This window comes from Chiloscyllium plagiosum, chromosome 31 (genome assembly GCF_004010195.1).
Source record: "Chiloscyllium plagiosum isolate BGI_BamShark_2017 chromosome 31, ASM401019v2, whole genome shotgun sequence".
Lineage (NCBI taxonomy): Eukaryota > Metazoa > Chordata > Chondrichthyes > Orectolobiformes > Hemiscylliidae > Chiloscyllium > Chiloscyllium plagiosum.
In genome coordinates this window covers 6,796,516-6,817,475 of record NC_057740.1, presented here as the reverse complement: position 1 = coordinate 6,817,475, position 20,960 = coordinate 6,796,516, and the positions used below count along the sequence as shown (strand labels likewise).

At 41.2% G+C, this 20,960-nt stretch overlaps 1 long non-coding RNA gene across 1 annotated transcript in view; it reads left to right on the top strand.

Moving 5' to 3' along the window:
• The window catches only part of LOC122565189, a 37,555-nt gene that overhangs the window by 3,867 nt on the left and 12,728 nt on the right, over positions 1-20,960 (top strand). Inside the window, exon 2 of the long non-coding RNA XR_006316105.1 lies at positions 6,550-6,879. This is a non-coding gene — a long non-coding RNA (uncharacterized LOC122565189). The remainder of the gene's footprint in view (positions 1-6,549; positions 6,880-20,960) is intronic.

The window sequence follows — 20,960 nt, the reverse complement described above, 5'->3', positions numbered from 1 at the left end:
CGCTACCCTCTGCCTTCTACCTTTGAGCCAGTTGTGTATCCAAATGGCTAGTTCTTCTTGTATTCCATGAGATCGAACCTTGCTAACCCGTCTCCCATGGGGAACCTGTCGAACGCCTTACTGAAGTCCACATACACCAGGTCCACCGCTCTACTCTCATCAATCCTCCTTGTTACTTCTTCAAAAAACTCAATCAAATTCGTGAAACATGATTTCCCACAAAAAGCCATGTTGACTATCCCTACTCAGTCATTGTCTTTCCAAATACTTGTAAATCCTCTTCCTCAGGACTCCCAATTTGCCCACCACAGAAGTCGGACTCACCAACCTATAGTTCCCTGGCTTGTCATTACCACCTTTCTTAAACAGTGGCATTAAGTGTATAGGTCCTACTCTGCAGAAGACCTGCAGTCTTCTGGCATCTCACCTGTGACTATTGATGATACAAATATCTCAGCAAGGCGCCCAGCAATCACTACCCAAGCTTCCCACAGAATTCTAGGGTACAGCTGATCAGGTCCTAGGGATTTATCAACCTTTATGTGTTTAAACACATCCAGCTCCACCACCTCATTTTTCAAGGTGTTGTTCATTTATTTCCCGACATTCTATATCTTCCATGTCCTTCTCCATAGTAAACACTGATGCAAACTACTTGTTTGATATCTCTCCCATTTCCTGCGGCTCCACACAAAGGCCGCCCTGCTGATCTTTGAGGAAGTCCTATTGTCTCCATAGTTACTCTTTTATCCTTAATGTATTTGTAAAAAAAACCCTTTGGATTCTCCTTAACCCTATTTGCCAAAGCTATCTTATATCCCCTTTTTGCCCTTTTGATTTCCCTCTTAGGTATATTCCTACTTCCTTTATACTCTTCTAGGGATTCACTCGATCTCTTCTGTCTGTACCTGACATATGCTTCCTTCTTTTTCTTAACCAAACCCTCAATTTCTCTAGTCATCCAGCACTGCCTACACCTACCAGCCTTTCCTTTCACCCTAACAGAAATATACTGTCTCTGGACTCTCATTATCTCATTTCTGAAGGCTTCCCATTTTCCATTTGTCCCTGTGAACATCTACCCATAATCAGCTTTTGAAAGTTCTTGCCTAATACCGTCAAAATTAGCCTTCCTCTAATTTAGAACTTCAACTTTTAGATCTGGTCTATCCGTTTCCATCACTATTTTAAATCTAATAGAATTATGGTCGCTGGCCCCAAACTGCTCCCCCACTGACACCTCAGTCACCTGCCCTGCCTTATTTCCAAAGAGTTGGTTCAAGTTTTGCACCATCTCTGGTAGGTACATTCACATATGGAACCAGAAAATTTTCTTGTACAGTCATAACAAATTTCTCTTCATTTAAACCCTTATCACAATCCAGTATATGTTTGGAAAGTTAAAATCCTCTACCATAACTATCCTGTTATTCTTACAGATAACTGAAATCTCCTTACAAATTTGTTTCTCAATTTCCCGCTGACTTTTAGATGGTCTATAATACAATCACGTTGCAGTGATCATCCCTTTCCTAGTTCTCATTTCCACCCAAGTAACTGCCCTGAATGTATTTCCAGGAATATCTTCCCGAAGTACAGCTGTAATGCTATCGCTTATCAAAACGCCACTCCCCATCCTATCTTGCCTCCCTTTCTATCCTTCCTATAGCATTTGTATCCTGGAACATTAAGCTGCCAGTCCTGTCCATCCCTGAGCCACGTTTCTGTAATTGCTGTGATATCCCAGTCCCGTGTTCCTAACCATGCCCTGAGTTCATCTGCCTTCCCTGGTAGGCTTCTTGTATTGAAGTAAATGCAATTTAATTTATCAGTCCTGCCTTGTTCTCTGCTTGTCCCTGCCTGCCCTGACCGACTCGCTTCTTTTCTCAACTGTACCAGTCTCAGATTGATCTCTTTCCTCACTATTTACCTGGGTCCCACCCCTCACCGTACTCAGTTAAGTCTTGCACGAGCAGCTCTAACAAATCTCCCTGCTAGTATATTAGTCCCCTTCTAACTCAGGTGCAATCCATCCTTCTTGTACAGGTCACTTCTACCCCAAAAGAGATTCCAATGGTCTAAAAGGGTGAACCCTTCTCCCATGCATAAGCTCCTCAGTCACACATTCATCTGCTCTATCCTCCTATTCCTACCCTCACTAGCTTGTAGCACCGGGAATAATCCAGATACTAGTACCCTCGAGGACCTCCTTTTTAAATTCCTGTCTGACTTTCTATATTCTCCCTTCAGAATCTCATCCTTTCCCCTTCCTATGTCGTTGGTTCCAGTGTGTACAATAACCACCTTCTGGTCCCTCTCTCCTTTGAGAACATTCTACACCCTCTCTGAAACATCCTTGATCCAGGCAACAGAGAGGCAATACACCATTTTGATTTTTTGCTGCTGGCCACAGAAACATTTAACAGTGCCTCTGACTAGAGACTCCCCTAACACAATCGATCGCTTGGAACATGATGTACCCTTGTTACTTTAGAGCCTGTCTTGATAACAGAAACTTGGCTGTTCAGGCTGCATTCCCCTGAGAATCCCATCACCCCCTACATTTCCCATAAAGCATACTTATTTGAAATGGGGATAGCCACAGAAGACTCCTGCACTACCTGCCTACCTTTCCTGGAGCTAACCCATCTATCTGACGTATCTGCGGCTTTTCTTCCTTCTTCTAACTGTCATCCATTACACCCCTTTGCTCTTGCATTTAACTGTTGCTCCAACCGATCCATTCAATCTGATAGGATTTGCAACTAAAGACATTTATTGCAGATATGTAAACTCCCTCTAAACTCCCACATCCGACAAGAAGAGCATATCACTCTACTAAAAGCCATTTTTGCTCCTTCACAATCTACAGACCTAGAAAATAGCACCGTCTTATTGCTCTAAAAAGCACTGCTCCAGGCTAACTTAATACTTTGTGGCTTATATTTTTAAGATATAATCAAGAGACAGGGCTCAATAAAATACATAATCAAGAAAGTACCCAATCTACTCACGGCTACACTTAACGTTATGCACTTATCTGTTTCTGTGCTGTGACCTCTCCCAAACAGGTTCCTCCAAGATCAGTTGTGAATTTCGCTGTTTGTTAATTTTTCTTAGATGCATTCCGATGTTCAGAGATACTTGAATTCAAACAGCAAAGGCTCCTCGAATTGTAGGAAATCACATCCAACACCTAAAATACCTCAAAAAAGGAGCAGCTCTTATAGCCACAAATTTCTCCCATCCTCGATCTTAGATTACCCTGAATCCAAATTGTCGATAGCAATAACCCTTTCAGGTCATTTTGATTTTCCTTTGGAAGATAACTCAATAATTTATCCCAATTTTTGATAACTTCCTCATTGTCCAATTTAATTTGAGGAATGTCCAATTCGGTATGCTCTGAACTTACTTCTTCACTCTGCGTTGTATCCAGTAACACAGTCTCCTTTTGCTTTTGTTCCCTGTCAAAATATCTTTTGAGCATATTCACATGACCCACTCTGTGGGTCTGGAGTCCTTATCAAACAGTTCACCTCACTCAATTTCTTTTCAACTTGATAATGTCCACTAAGTGTTGCTTTTAAAGGTTCACCTATCACTGGAAATAACATTGACACCTTATCTCTGATAGCAAAATTGTGAGTTTTTCATTTCTTGTTTCTTTCCTGTTTCATTGTATGCTGTGATACTTTTAAATGCTGTCTCACCAACTCCGCTGCTCTATTTAACCATTCTCTAAAATCTGACACATAGTCCAAATGTGTGGTCTTTGAATTATGACTTACTAATTTCTCCTTAATCAATTTTAGCAGTGCTCTCACTTCATGCCCAAATAATAATTCAAATGGACTGAATTTGGTTGTTTCATTTGCTGCATTTCTGATGGCACGTAGTACAAACTGAATTCATTTATCCCAATCATCTGTATGGTCTTGATCATGGAATTTCAACGGGTCTTAAATGTCTGTTGTCACCTTTCTAGCGCTCCCTGTAATTCTGGATGGCATGCAGTAGATTTGAATTGTTTTACTCCAAAGCTGTCCATAACTTCTTTGAATAATTTTGATGTGAAATTTGACCCTTGATCTGATTGTATCTCTGTGGGTAGTCCGTATCTCGTGAAAACTTTAAGTAACTCCTCGACAATTCTTTTAGCTATGATATTGCAAAATGGAAAGGCCTGTAGGAATCTAGTGCTTCATTCTCAATTGAATTTTAAGTATCTTTAAAGATTCTGATGGATTTTCCAGCAAATTTAAATGCTGAGCTATTGCAGTAATTATCTCCCTTCCCCACAGAAGGAGGCAGCTCCAACTCCAGCTTGACTACCAATTCCAGCAGCTTTTTCCTGTTCACCTTTTGTAAAGCCCCCAAAGTCACTACTACCACCTCCAGAAAGCACTTAGTGACTGATAGAGCCATTGCTATCCCAAGCACTGTTTAATTCAATTGAAATCAACATCACTAACACCTACCACTCGCTGCCTTTGAGTCCAACAACCCTAATCCCAATTTTGAGCTGTGCAACAAATCCCGCAAAGACCCCCAGTCTGTATTGGACCAGGCCAGACCCACTCAAAACATTTCAAGAAGGTAGCCCAGACCCTAACTTTTCTAGTTATTTTAAAGTCGATATTCCAGGAGTGATGCAGCTGGCTCAAACACTCAGTTTTAAACAAAACAGAATTTATTTACACATGATCAAAAGAAAACTGGATTTAGAATAACATAACTATTTAAAAACTATTGCAACTTAATGATGCTTTTCAAAATACTTGCAACATCCCCATAAATACCCCTTTGGCAAAAAATGTAAAATTAAACACCGGTTCTTAGAGGAGAGATGTAGGAGAAAGGGATTTTCAGCATGGAGTTGTTTCTTTGACCAGCAGTCTCCAAAACTGACTGGTTGCTAAAGCCAAACCAAACCGGGGAAAAAGCTGAGCTCGGCCAATTGGACATTCCCTTTTCATTATACAAGTTTTTTTTAAACTTGAAACCCTTTTGCCTGTTAGCTATAATCAAATTTGCCCTAAAACCCATACAAACCAGACACATTGGAATCTATGTGTTTACAGCTCCTCTGGAAAAAGAAAACCAGAACAACCTAACCTTGTTAAAGGAACAGCATTATCACATACTTTATATACTTTATTAAAACCTTGTATCTGTGGCTACTTATTAATTTATGAATCCCTGACTATTTATTGTGATAACTGTCAATGTAAACCCATATTGCATGTGTTTTTCTCCTTTGATGAGGCCACTATCTCGGCGGGGAGCTGTAAGAGTGACCGTTGGTATTGAAAAGACAACCATGTGTCAAAGTGATTTATTGGAAAGCTGACTGATGATCAAAACAGTTGTAATGACCTATCACCTGTTGGTACTTGAGATTACTGACCGTGCCAGACTTTTGGCAGTTAAAAGGGAGGTCCATGTGTTCCACTACACTCCTTAAGGTCCTACCATTCACCATGAAACTCCTCCCTTGATTTGACTTTCCAAAATGCAAGACCACACACATGTATTAAATTCCATTTGCCATTTCTTGGCCCACTTCCCCAGCTGATCAAGGCCCTGCTACAATTTCTGATAACCTTCCTCACTGTCCATGATACCTCTTATTTTAGGGTCATCTGCAAACTTACTAATCGTGAAATGTACATTTTCATCAAAATCATTGAAATAGATAACAAACAGTAATGGTCCAGCACCGACCCTGAGGCACTCTGCTAGTCACAGGTCTCCTGTCTGACAAGCATCTTTCTACTATTATCCTCTGCTTCCTACCATCAAGCCAATTGTGTATCCAATTTGCCAGCTCCCCCTGATTCCATACGATCTAACCTTCTAGAGCAGCATACCATGTGAAACCTTATCAAAGGCCTTACTGAAATCCATATAGACTACGTCTACCACCCTGCCCTCGTCAACCTTCCTGGTCACTTTATCCAAGAACTCTAACAAATTTGTGAGGCATAATCTCCCACGCAAAAAGCCATGCTGACTAATCCTAATCAATTCCTGTCTTTCCAAATGCATGTATATCTGATCTCTCAGAATCTCCTCAAGTAACTTACCTCCTATGCATTTTCGGCTTATTGGTCTGTAGTTCTCAGGTTTTTCTTTGCAGCCCTCTTGAATAAGGCACAACATTTGCTACCCTCTAGTCTTCTGGGACCTCACCTGTGGCTAACGATGATACAAAAATATCAGCCAAGGCCACTGCAATTTCTTCTCCAGCCTCTTGCAGTGTTCTTGGATATGTCTGGTTACGACCAGCAGATTTATCCACTGAACGGCCTGTTTCCATGATGTACATCTCTATGACTCCAATTAACTAAGTACTTTTGAAATTTAGCCAGTGTTGTAATGTAGAACAAATAATTGGTGAAACGAAGATGGGCCGCTACTTGGGGCTCATATTCTATACTTTCCCTCTATATATAATTTGTGGATGTGGTATTTGTGAGGCATGAATTTACATTTGTATTTAATGTGGAAGTGTTGGAATTCGTCACTATAATGTGTCTTTTTCAGAATGATTCTCCATTGGAGCTGGTTCAATGTACAGCAAGTGGCATCTCATTTGAATGTAGAAGTCCTGAAGCCACCTCCACATTTCTAATGGAAACAGTAAAATATACTGCCAGCCAATTTAAGCTGTATGCTAATTTTGGATATGTTCATCTCTCGTGGACGAATAAATGTTTAAACAAAGAAACATTCTCCTCTGGCCTAAGAAGAAATAAACAGTTAAATTCGCCCTTCATTCTTCTTGACAGAGCAGTGAGACAAAATCACGAATCTTCTACCAGAGTATAGTACACAAAGGGAGCTCTGATCAGCAGTCTGAAGAAAGAAGACTTGGTAAAGTTGTTGCAGTTTACCATTTTGAGGAAATCCTTTATGTTGGTCTTTATTAAGTGAAGCTCACAGACTGGTCTTAGTATGTGGGTGAGGTTGTTAACAATCTGTTAACTCTGGGCAGTCTGATTAAAGCACTAGAGTCCTTTTTAATGCACAGTAAAGCTCAAAATGGGATTTGGGGAGTGAATCTGCAGTTGGATACAAGTACACTACACAAACATCAATAACATAAGTCTTGATCAATGGGTGGGAATCAGAAAGCTTCCTGATTTAAATCAGGAGTCAGGTAGGGTTGCCGTTCTCTCCATCCTGTCTTTTTGCTGTAGTTCATCAAGAAAGATGTGGGGGAAAAGTTGTGGGTTAGAGCTATCTCTGGTATTGGAGTGATCAGATCAAAGCTGCCTTATATGTGGCTTAAGTCACCATTGTGATAAAGGTGTATAAGGTAACATCATTTGGCATTTTAAATTTTAAAGAAGAGACAAATCGGTTTTTGATTTCAATTCTATGAAGGTAGCTTTTTTGAGAGGTCATAAACTTATTTGGAACAGTGAACTAAATATATATTTTCCAACAAAACATATTCCAGGTGACAAGCGTGTGGTGTTAATTGGATTTTACTTTGCTGAGTTTTACAACATAAGAGAAAACAAGTGGTCAGGGTCCACTAGTAGTTTAAGGTCAAAGGAACAATTTCATCCTAGCAGGGCAGGTTGTTAGTTTTTAAAACCTCCACATTGTGAGAGTTTGTAAAGTCTGGCTGTTGAAGACAAAAAGGAATCAAAGTTGTCAGAACTGGAAAGAAGTCTCCTAAATCATTAAAGCTGGAGAAAGTCAGTTATGTAAGAAACTATAGTTACGATAGGAGTGATTCTTCACTGGAAATATCTGCAAAGGTTATTGCTGGAAATGTATTGTATATATTTGCTGATAATAGTAATATATAGCTTAACTGTCTTATCTGTATAAGGTTTTATTTGTTTCTGTTTTGTAATAAACTTTTGTTCTTCTGTTAGAGAACGTTGGCAACAGCCTTGTGTGAGTAAGCACCCTGGTAACCCCACTGCAAAATTAAAACTTTATAGTTTATAAATCCAGGTCTCACTCTAGGATTTAACTTGACAGTATTGTCATCAGCTGAGATCATAATAGCTGAGCTCAAATCCGCTGTTGCTGTCCAGACTAGTTGGCATTGACGACCAGTTTGAAGTAGTCTCAGGAGCATTGGTAAATGAAAGCAAGAGCGAACGTTTTTGCGAACTGGGCCAAATATCCTTTGTCCCCTTAACTGTCAGGTGAGATATTCTTCCATAAGCCCCACCACACATCTCCCTCTAGATGACTGTGGTGAAGAAAGTGTTGTCGTTCACCTCCCTTGAGGAATGTGCCTTTCTTTCCCGCCTATCTGCTCCATCCTCGGCTCTGACCCATCAACATCACTGCCCACCTTTGTCTACCTATCGCATTCCTAGCTGCCTCCCCAGCCCCACCCCTCCCATTTATCTCTCAGCCCCCTTTCCTACATTTCTGATGAAGAGCTTATGCTTAAAACGTCAACTCTCCTGCTCCTCAGATGCTGCCTGACCAGCTGTGCTTTTCCAGCACCACACTTTTTGACCCTTTTTAAAGGATGTCTGGAGAAAGATGCAATTGTAAGGTTCATTCTGAGCAACTTCATGGTGCAGAATTGTGTGCTGTATATGCTGTTCTTAAGGAGGCACTGTGAGACAAATATCATATCCACTTGGAGGGCTATCTACTTGGTGAAAGATAATTGCACAAAACTTGCTCGTCATCCAAAGAAAGAAGACCGTGTTGCAGACTGGTATGTTCCAAAGTGCTAAACGCCTACTAAAACTCCTGGCAGTCACTACAGAGGTGCAATGTTGAGAGGTTACTGTCTAAAACCTTTCAGTTATAACACACACAAGGGATGATAAAAAAGCTGTGTTTCTTAAAATAAATATATATTTTGAATAAAGGATTGAAAATGCATTGAAGTGTCCCAGAATGGAACATGGTTTATAGAGGGGGAAAGAAAAGTCTATTGCAATTTCTTTAATTTCCTATTTTAAATGTTTTTGTCCTCAGTCTGTATATCTGATGTGGAAAGTTAATTTGTTAAATCTTAACATTATTAAGGATATAATGTGTAAAATAACATTTGGGGCCAAATTTAATTTTATTTCAGATTCTGTAATATTTGAGTTGAAATGTTTTGTGATGTATTTTTACAAATTTTATGAATAAAGTATAGTTTTGTTTTGGAAGGAGGAAGAAAAGCAAAACCCACAAACAGCAGTGTGGTAATGATCAAATAATCTGGATTAGAGAGAACTATTATTTAGGATTTAAAAAGTTCTCTGCTGTTTCTCAAATGGTGTCATGGGATCACTTACCTGAGATGATAGAGTCCTGAAGTCTAGTTTTAATATCCCACCCAAAGGACAGCATCCCTAACCATTTTAGCATGCTCTATGTTGCACTGAAGTGTCAGCCGAGGTTCTGTGTTCAATTTTCAAGACTTGAACGTACAAGACTTGACTTGTCCACACAGAGGTCAGAGTGCTAGCATTTAACTAAGATTGATACTTTTGATAGTTGGTAGCTTGTGCATGTAGATTAGATTACTTACAGTGTGGAAACAGGCCCTTCGGCCCAACAAGTCCACACCGACCCGCCGAAGCGCAACCCACCCATACCCCTACCTTTACCCCTTTAACCTAACACTACGGGCAATTTAGCATGGCCAATTCACCTGACCCGCACATCTTTGGACTGTGGGAGGAAACCGGAGCACCCGGAGGAAACCCATGCAGACACGGGGAGAATGTGCAAACTCCACACAGTCAGTCGCCTGAGTCGGGAATTGAACCCGGGTCTACAGGCGCTGTGAGGCAGCAATGCTAACCACTGGGCCTTTTCTACCCTGCCCAATAGCATTATCTTCAATACAAAGCCATTGGACTACGCAGAAGTAGACCCATTCGGCTCAAGTCTGCTCTGCCATTCAATACAATTATGTCTGATCTGACCCTCAACATTATTTTTTGCTATAGCCCTTGATTCCTTTACTGATGAAAAATCTATCTTGGCCTTGAACATTGGTCAGACTCTGCTGTTCACAATTTCCTGCAGTAAAAAGTCCATTACGTTTTCACAGATTCATTACTCTGAGTGGAGAAGTTCCTCCTTATCTCTGTTTTAGTGATACTCTGAGATTATGCCTTCTGGTTCTAGACTCTCCCATAAGGGGAAACAACGTTACTGAATTTATCTGTCAATTTCTCTAAGAATCTAGTCTGCTTGAATAAGATTATCTCAAATTCTTCTAAACTGCAATGTGTACAGGCCCAACCTACTCAACCAATTATTTTGCTAATAGTATAGTCATATTGCAAACGTTAGGAATGAATCTTCAGAAATAGCTGGAAAACTGAAAGAATGCTCACTTTGCAATGGAGTCTGCTTTTACCTGATGCCACCTATGTGAAATATTTGGATATTACATTTTTCAGTCCTAAACCATCAATCGAAATGTCTTAACTAGCTTTGCAAAACTGCAAGAAATTGCAAACGAGTAAAACAATCCAGCCTATTTCAGTTGTCCAGATAAATCTTTTCATCTCTAGCGTTCCATTTTCATCTTAGGATTCATTAAAGACTCCAGGATTTTCACTTCCACTAATCTTGGAAATCTATTACAAAATGTATCAGTTTATATGAAAAGAGTTCCTAAAATCAATCCTAAATGCTACTTTCATTAGTTTGTCCTGTTGTATAGGGGTTAAGCTCTGAAAGGATTGACCAGGCATGTTAAAGTTACCATCTACATCTCCCTTATAGTATTTTAAACATTGATATGACGGACGATGTAACTTGTGCCTGATTGCCATAATGCAATAGACCATGTCTTGCTTAGAATAAGAGCATCTTCCCATTAGATTACCTCATGGTTCTCCTTTACCATACTTGACCAAGAAGGCCTTGTAGATCCCAACCTTAAAAAAACATTGGCAGGAAATCTATCTTACAAAGAGCACTGCTGAGGATTCGTCACAGTTCTACTGTTGCAATATTACTTGAAGCAACATAGATTTTAAGCAAATTGAAAAGATACTATAAGATTACCACTGGATGCCTTCTTTTGAAGGCTGATATATCCAACCCTCTCCTGTCTTCATCTTATCTGCATTTCATCTGTATACCTCAGTGAACAGAATTGGGTGCAGCACTTGTGTTGCTAAGTAACCATAATCTCTATGTCCTCTGATTTGTGTTTTGATACATTGTGCAGCATTACATGGTCTTTGTTAATTATAGTTCTTCATTAGGCATGTTTTACAAATGATCTTCTAAGAAAGAGGCTTTCTTATAATCTTATAGAATTGTGCTTTCTTATAATCTTATAGAATTGTAGACTGAAGAAGTGCAGGTATCAAGTTTATGGGCCTATTTAAAGGAGATGGATTTAGTTGCATAAAAGTGACAAGCTTGTCCCATGCATTTGCTGTTGTGCTGATAACAGACTTGTTGCTCATCGTGAATGTTAATGCGAGATATAGAGTGCAGAGATGTTAGCCTGTTATCAGAATGATGAACAACAGCAACAGCAATCCCAGGTAAATAGTGCGGTGAAGAAGGCATATGGCGTACTGGCTTTTATTGGTAGAGGAATTGAGTTCCGGAGCCCTGAGGTCATGTTGCAGTTGTATAAGACTCTGGTGCGGCCGCATCTGGAGTATTGTGTGCAGGTTTGGTCGCCATACTATAGGAAGGATGTGGAGGCACTAGAACGGGTGCAGAGGAGGTTTACCAGGATGTTGCCTGCTATGGTAGGAAGATCGTATGAGGAAAGGCTGCGTGAGTTCATGGAATGCCCTGCCAGTAGCAGTGGTGGACTCTCACTCTTTATGGGCATTTAAACAGGCATTAGATAGGCATATGGAGGATAGTGGGCTAGTGTAGGTTAGGTGGGCTTGGATCGGCGCAACATCGAGGGCCAAAGGGCCTGTACTGCACTGTATTTTTCTATGTTCTATCATTTATGAGGTAATTTTTGTTTGAATTATAATTCCCAAAAAGTGTTCCAAAGGGATAGATGATGAGCCTTAATGGTGGCGTGGTTACACGATTAGATTAGATTCCTTGCAGTGTGGAAACAGGCCCTTCGGCCCAACCAGTCCACACTGACCCTCCGCAGAGTAACCCAATCAGACCTATTTCCCTCTGACTAATGCACCTAACACTACGGGCAATTTAGCATGCCCAATTCACCTGGCCTGCACATCTTTGGACGTGGGAGGAAACCAGAGCACCCGGAGGAAACCCACGCAGACACTGGGAGAATGTGCAAACTCCACACAGACAGTCGCCCGAGGCTGGAATTGAACTCAGGTCCCTGGTGCTGTGGGGTAGCAGTGCTAACCACTGAGCCAGTATGCCACCCATGGTGACCTAAACATCGGTTGATGGCATGTCTTCAAGATAGGAAAAGGGTCAGCTAAATATTGCATCCTTTGTTTTGCTATTCATTTATACCAGGGCTGTTCAGTATCACAACTCTATCAAACAACCTTGGTTCCCTAAGGGAAGGCGTGTTATCATTTATAATCCATCCCATTTTAATGAAGCATCAACAAAAAGACTATATAATTATTGTTGTTTGTGGAAGCTTACTGGTAAAGAATTGACTGTCACTTTTGTGTATCCCTGGTTGGGGATTCTAGAGCTAGGGAGCACAATTTAGTAATAAGGAGGATGCTGCATAGGTCTGAAGTGAGGAGAATTTTTAAACTCAGGGTTGTAAATCTTTCGAGTTCTCTACCACAGAAGACTGTGGAAGCTCAACCTTTGAGTATCATTAGAGTCACGAAGTCATACAGCATGGAAAGATACCCTTTGGTCCAACTTTCCACGCTGACCCAAGTTTCCCAAACTAAACTAGTCCCACTTGCCTGCATTTGGCCCATATCCTTCTAAACCTTTCCTATTCATGTACATATCCAAATGTCTTTTAAATGTTGTGACTGTACCTGTGCCTACCACTTCCTTTGTCAGTACATTCCACACAAATCACCCTCTGCATGGAAGACATCCCTTGTGTCCCTTTTAAATCTTTCTCCTCTCACCTTTTAAAAATGTGCCCCTAGGTTTTGAACTTACCCTCCCTAGGGAAAAGACCTTTGCTAATCACCACTGCCTTATCGTGTGCCACTTTCCAATTCCTCTTTCAGCTTATCCATTTCTGCAGTCCGAATCATGCAGCATGGAATCAGACCCTTTGGTCCAACTAGTCCCACTTGCCTGTGCTTCACCTATATCCTTCCAAATCTTTCCTATTCATGTGCTTATCCAAATATCTTTTAAATATTCTAACTGCACCCACATCCACCACTTTCTTTGGCAGTTCATTCCACATATGAACTAATGTCTGTTTTAAAAAATGTTGTCCCTCAAGTCCTTTTTAAATCTTTCTCCTTTCAACTTAAAAATATGCCATCTAGTTTTGAACTCCCTCCATTCGAGGGAGAAGACCCTTGCTATTGATCTTATCTAAAATTCTATAAGGTCACCCTCAACTTCCTAAGCTTTCATTAAAAAAGTCCGATCCTTTCCAGCCTATTCTTTTAATCCAAACCTTCCATTCCAGTAATATTCTGATAAATCTTTTCTGAACCCTCTCTAATTTAATAACATCCTTCCTATAGTAGGGTGACCAAAACTGTACACAATACTCCAAAAGTGGCCTGATCAGCATCCTGTACAACCTTAACATGATGTCCGAAATTCTACACTCAGTGGTCTAAGCAATGAAAGGCAAGTGTGCTAAACGCTTCTGAACCACCCTGTCTACCTGTGATGCAACTTTCAAGGATTTGTGTACCCGAACCCCTAGGTATCTCTGTTCAATAATATTACCCAAGGTCTTACCATTAACAGTACAAGTCCTGCCCTGAAGATGTACAGCACGAAAACAGACCCTTCGATCCAACTCATCCATGTTGACCAGATATCCTAAATTGATCTTGTCCCATTTGCCAGCACTTTGTCTATATCCCTTTAAGGTGAAAGTGAGGACTGCAGATGCTGGAGATTAGAGTCAAGATTAAAGTGGTGCTGGAAATGCACAGCAGGTCAGGCAGCATCGGAGGAGCAGGAAAATAGAGGGTCCTGATGAAGGGCTCCTGCCCATAACATCAATTTTCCTGCTCCTCGGATGTTGCCTGACCTGCTGTGCTTTTCCAGCACCACTCTAATCTTGACTCATATCCCTCTAAACCCTTCCTATTCGTATACCCATTCAGATGCCTTTTAAATGTTGTAATTGTACCAGCCTCCACCACTTCCTCTGAGAACTCAATCAATACACGCATCTCCTTTTGCGTGAAATACTTGCCCTTTAGGTCCCTTTTAAGTCTTTCCCCTCTCACCCTAAATCTATGCCTTCTAGTTCTGGACTGTCCCACCAGAGGGAAAAGAGCTTGTCTATTTACCCTATCCATGCCCCTCATGATTTTATAAACCTCTATAACGTCACCCCATAGTCTCCAATGCTCCAGGAAAGACAGCCTATTCAGCCTCTCCGTATAACTCAAACCTTCCAACCTGGCAACATCCTTGTAAATCTTTTCTGAATCCTTTCAAGTGTCACAACATCTTTCTGATAGGAGAGAGACCAGTATTGCACACAATATTCCAAAAGTGGCTTAACCAATGTCCTGTGTAGCCAAAACATTACCTCCTAACATCTATGCTCAATGCTCTGACCAATAAAGGAAAGCATACCAAACACCACCTTCACTATCCTATCTACCTGCGACTCCACTTTCAAGGAGCTATGAACCTGCACTCCAAAGTCTCTTTATTCAGCAACACACCCTCGGACCTTACCATTAGTGTATAAGTCCTGCTATGATTTGCAATCCAAAATCCAGCACCTTCCGTTTATCTAAATTAAACTCCATTTGCCACTCCTCGGCCCATGAGCTCATCTGATCAAGATCTCATCGTACACTGATGTTAACTGTCTTCGCTGTCTGCTACACCTCCAATTGTAGTGTCATTGCAAAATTACTAACTATACTACTGATGTTTAAAAGCAGTGGATCCAGCACCGATCCTTGTGGCACTCCACTGGTCACAGGCCTCCAGTTTGAAAGGTAACCCTCCACCACCACCCTCTGCTTCTACCTTCGAGCAGTTCTGTATCCAAATGGCTAGTTCTCCCTGTATTCCATGAGATCTAACCTTGCTAAGCAGGCTATCATGAGAAACATTGTCGAATACCTTACTGAAGCCATATAGTTCACGTCCACTGCTCTGCTCTCATCAATCCTCTTTGTTACTTCTTCAAAAACCTCAATCATGTTTGTGAGACATGATTTCCCATGCACAAAGCCATGTTGACTATTCCTAATCAGTCCTTGCCTTTCCAAATACATGTACATCCTGTCCCTCAGGATTTCTTCCAATAACTTGCCCACCACAAATGTCAGGCTCAATGGTCTATAGTTCCCTGGCTTTTCCTTACCACCTTTCTTAAATAGTGGCACCATGTTAGCCAGTCTCCAGTCTTCTGGCACCTCACCTGTGACTATCAACGATATAAATATCTCCGCAAGGGACCTAGTAATCACTTCCCTAGCTTCCCATAGAGTTCTAGGGTACACCTGCTCAGGTCCTTGGGATTTATCCACCTTTATGCATTTTAGGACATCCAGCACCACCTCCTCTGTAATATGGATATTTGTTAAGGCATTTGCTTGTTTTCATCATTCAAGACAGAGCTTATAAGAGCAGGAGTGCTCATGGCAGCATGATTGGGATGCCAGAGAAAGTGAGGTCCTGCATGTCCTCTGTGGTCGAATAGCCAAAGAAGGTTGAATGTCTCACCAGCTGCAAAGGTGGAAGAAAGTTTCATTAGTAAGTTCAGACAAAGGATTGGAGTTGTACAAAAGTTTGGTTGGGTTATAGTTGGAGCATTGTGCTGCTGTGATCACTACATTTTAAGAAGGATGTGTTTGCACTGGAAGGGATGCGGAGAAGATTGACCAGGATGTTGCCTGGGAAAGAACATCTCAGCTATCAAGAAAGACAAGATAAGCTCAGGTTTTTTTTTGGAGCAGAGAAGGTTGAGGGATGCCTCAAGGTGGTGTGTAAGATTTATGCAGGGCATGGACAGCGTGAATAGAGAGCAGCTATTATCTTAGTTAAAGGGTAAAGAATGTGGAAGCTCACTTTTATAATGGTAGGTAGGAGGTTTAGAGGGGAATTTAGGAAAATCTTTTTCAGTCAGAATGTGATGGAGGGTCTGGAATGCACTATCTCGAAGGTGACTCAGACAGGAAACCTCACAACCTTTAAAAAGTATTTGGATGAACATTTGAAGTGTTGTACCATTTGGAATTATGGGCCTTGCGTGGGAAAGTGGGTCGAGTGTAGGTGTGGTGTATTTTTGGTGGTACTAACTAGGGTGGCACAGTGGTTCAATGGTTAGCACTGCTGCCTCACAGGCCAGGGAACCCGGTTCAATTCCAGCCTCCGGTGACTGTCTGTGTGGAGTTTGCATATTCTCCGTGTGTCTGTGTGTGTGTCCTCCGGGTGTTCCAGTTTCAATCCAATGATGTGCAGGTCAGGTGAATTGACCATGTTAAATTGCCCATTGTGTTAGGTGCATTAGTCAGGAGTAAATGTATGGAAATAGGTCTGGTGGATTACTCTTCGGAGGGTCAGTGTGGACTTGTTGGCCAAATGGCCTGTTTCCACACTGTAGGGAATCTAATCTAATTCGATTATTTGAAGGACCTCTTTACTGTATGATTAATTCATCTGTCACTTGTACCAATACTTGTACATGGTCTACTATATTCACAGGAGAAAGTGAGGTCTGCAGATGCTAGAGATCAGAGCTGAAAATGTGTTGCTGAAAAAGCGCAGCAGGTCAGGCAGCATCCAGGGAACAGGAAAATCGACGTTTCGGGCATAAGCCCTTCTTCAGGGCTTTTTCAATGCACTGGAACATTCCTGCATCCAGGGAACTTTGGATATTATAAACAATGGATCCACTGTCCCTGCCGTCACTTCGTTTAAGATCCTAAGATGTAGGTCATCAGGCCTTGGGGATTTGGCTGCCTTCAATCCCAATAATTTGCTGTACAAGAAGCTATAACCATATAAACTAGGCTATTCAGGCTGACTGGATTGGTGGTGCTGGAAGAGCACAGCAGTTCAGGCAGCATCCGAGGAGCAGTATTCAGGCTGACTGTTAGAAATCAGCTCTTCACACAGGTTGTTAGATGATGGACTTAAAGGTAATTGGGGTTGATAGGAATGTGGGGTTCAGAACAAGGAGATCGGCCACAACCTTACTGAATGTTGGAATGGACTTGAGGATTCTGAGTAGCCTATTTTCATTCGGGTCAGTTCAATTGCAAATTTTCAAATGGAGTTTAGACTTTGGTTTGACAAAGAATTTGAAAGGGGTTGTTGGAACCACGATGGGTAGATGGTGTCATATTGCTGCTCAACCACGATCTAAATGAATTACCTCCTCCTGTTCTGATGTTTAGTTTTACATTTACCCACATTGTTATGATGGAAGTAATGGTCCACAATCTTAATTTTATGTATATGCCAGCATGAGATTTATGACTGCAATGAATGAGATGGGTCCCAGTTGCATTAAACACATTACTTTTAAAAGTGAAATCTATTAAAGTAGAAATGTAGCCAATTCTCATAATTTTCCAATGAAGTACATAGAATATCAATTCGACACAGTATGTGTCTCATCAGTGTAAAAGGTGTTGCAGCTGTTTGAATTTGTGTATCGCTGGACATCAGTGCATCTGTGAAAATTAACAAACAGTACAAAATCCCATGCAAGGACTGCACAAAACACTACATAGGACAAACAGGAAGACAGCTAACGATCCGCATCCATGAACACCAACTAGCCACGAAACGACATGACCAGCTATCCTTAGTAGCCACACACTCAGATGACAGGCAACATGAGTTCGACTGGGACAACACTACTATTATAGGACAAGCCAAACAGAGAACAGCCAGGGAATTCCTAGAGGCATGGCACTCATCCACAGATTCAATCAATAATCACATCGACCTGGACCCAATATACCGACCACTGCAGCGGACAGCTGGAACTGACAACCGGAAGCAGCAGATACAAGTCATTATAAATGCCGGAGGAAACATCACAGAAGCGCTTCACAGGAGGCTCTCAAGCACTGAGGATGTCACCTAGACAGGGGACGAAAATTCTGTAACACAAATTTCCAACTCGGCGAACAGAAACAGAACAATGAGCACCCGAGCTACAAATCTTCTCCCAAACTTTGAATGTGAAACAGTTTCAGGCATGTTATTTAGAGATTGTTGTAAATTCCTGTTGAGCTGAATACCTTCTGGTCAGGTGATTTTGTCAGGCATTTCAAAGTGTCCCCGTTCATTTTTTATCGGTTTTCTTTCAAATTGAAATGCAAGATTTTTAAGTTAGCTGATAATGATTCATAGTCCGTATTTTATATCACAGCAATGCTTCCTAAAGAACCTCTTCAAGCTTCACTTGAACTTTTCCAAATGCACTGCTATATTGTCATTAGTAATAACTTCAAACATCAGGACTATTTCTCTGGCGAGTTATTGTGTTCCTCCCTACTTTCATATCCTGATTTGCAGGCGTTTCTAGGGCATCATTTGTCTCCTCGACTGCGAAGATTGAAGTAAAGTTTTAATGCATCTGCTGACTCCTTATTTTCCAGTATTAATACCCCAGTATTAATAGGATGTGAGCATTACATACTAAGGTGGTGAGCTGCCTTCTTGAAGCGTTGTAGTCCATGTGGTATTGGTACAACAACAGTGCTCTGATAGAAATGTGTTTTCGGATTTTGACCCAGTGACTGAAGGAATACTGACAATACTTACAAGCAGGAATTGTGTGCAGCTTAGAGGGGAACCTGCAGATAGTGGTGTTCCCACTGTGATGATGCTGCACCTTTAACAAGATTATGTTGTTCTTGGAATTCTTTTCAGCGTGGTCATGAAGACACAGGTTCTGGGGTGTCCAGTTTGAAGGGTTTTATACCCAATTTGATTATATCTAACAGATACTTTCTCAGACAAAACTCTTTCAAGTTTAAAAAAATACACTTGTACAATGAAAGAGGAGTGGCCAGATCTCCCAACTCAGCGCTCCTTTGGTTTGGTTTGGTTTTAGCAAGCAGTCAGTTGTGAAGCTGCTGGACCACGTTGATCCTCTCTCTCTGACATCACTCTGTAAGAATCTGTGTTTGATCTTTTTCTTCTTTTTTGCCAAGGGGTGTTTATGGGGATGGTTGCAAGTATTTGGAACAGCGTTATTAAGCTGGGATAATCTGTTGGGTTTTGTGATAGGGTGGTATTCTACAATCTGCTCTCTTTTGTTTGTGTTTCATTCTATAAATTTGCAAATAAATTCTGTTTTGTTTAAAATTAAGTGGTGAGATGAACTGCATCACTCCTGGAATATCCATCTATACCTGCTTAAAACAACCAGCAAAATTAGGATCCAGGCTACTTTCTTGAAATGTTTTGAAAGGGTCTGGCCTGGTCCATAACAACATGCATCTGCTGTTGTCATTCCAGGTTATAGAGGTTGTGGGGTTGAAAGCTGCTTCAAAAGAGCCTTGGTAATTTGAAGCAGTGTGTCTTATAAATGGTAAACCCTGTGTATCAATTTCGGTTTTAAAAATATCAAGGGGTCTGCTTCTACTGCGTCTGAGGGAGAGAGTTCCAAAAGCTCATGACCTTTCATAAAATTTATCTCATTTTAAATGTGTAACCCCATTTCTTTTTAAACAAAAATCCCCCTACTTTTAAACTCTTCCACAAGAGGATATTCCGGTATCGTGCATCTGCCAATTTTATCTATCTACAGCAAATGTTAATTTTCAGAGTTCAATGAATTGGTTAAACATGATTTCCCTTTCATTAAACCATATTGATTTTGCCTGCTTCACTTAAACTTTTCCAAATGCACTGCTATATTGTCAGTAGTAATAACTTCTCCCCAGGACCTGATCTGGTGTATCCGAGAACTCTGTGGGAAGCTAGAGAAGTGATTTCTGGGCCTCTTGCTGAGCTTTTTGTATCACGATAGTCACAGGTGAGGTGCCGGAAGACTGGAGGTTGGCAAACGTGGTGCCACTGTTTAGGAAGGGCGGTAAAGACAAGCCAGGAAACTATAGACCGGTGAGCCTGATCTCAGTGGTGGGCACGTTGTTGGAGGGAATCCTGAGGGACAGGATGTACATGTATTTGGAAAGGCAAGGACTGATTCGGGATAGTCAACATGGCTTTGTGCGTGGGAAATCATGTCTCACAAACTTGATTGAGTTTTTTGAAGAAGTAACAAAGAAGATTGATGAGGGCAGAGCAGTAGATGTGATCTATATGGACTTCAGTAAGGTGTTCGACAAGGTTCCCCATGGGAGACTGATTAGCAAGGTTAGATCTCATGGAATACAGGAAGAACTAGCCATTTGGTGGGGGAGGGTTGTTTTTCAGACTGGAGGCCTGTGACCAGTGGAGTGCCATAAGGATCAGTGCTGGGCCCTCTACTTTTTGTCATTTACATAAATGATTTGGATGCGAGCATAAGAGGTACAGTTAGTAAGTTTGCAGATGACACCAAAATTGGAGGTGTAGTGGACAGCGAAGAGGGTTACCTCAGATTACAACAGGATCTGGACCAGATGGGCCAATGGGCTCAGAAGTGGCAGATAGAGTTTAATTCAGATAAATGCGAGGTGCTGCATTTTGGGAAAGCAAATCTTAGCAGGACTTATATACTTAATGGTAAGGTCCTAGGGAGTGTTGCTGAACAAAGAGACCTTGGAGTGCAGGTTCATAACTCCTTGAAAGTGGAGTCGCAGGTAGATAGAGAGTGAAGAAGGTGTTTGGTATGCTTTCCGTTATTGGTCAGAGTATTGAGTACAAGAGTTGGGAGGTCATGTTGCGACTGTACAGGACATTGGTTAGCTGCTGTTGAAATATTGCGTGCAATACTGGTCTCC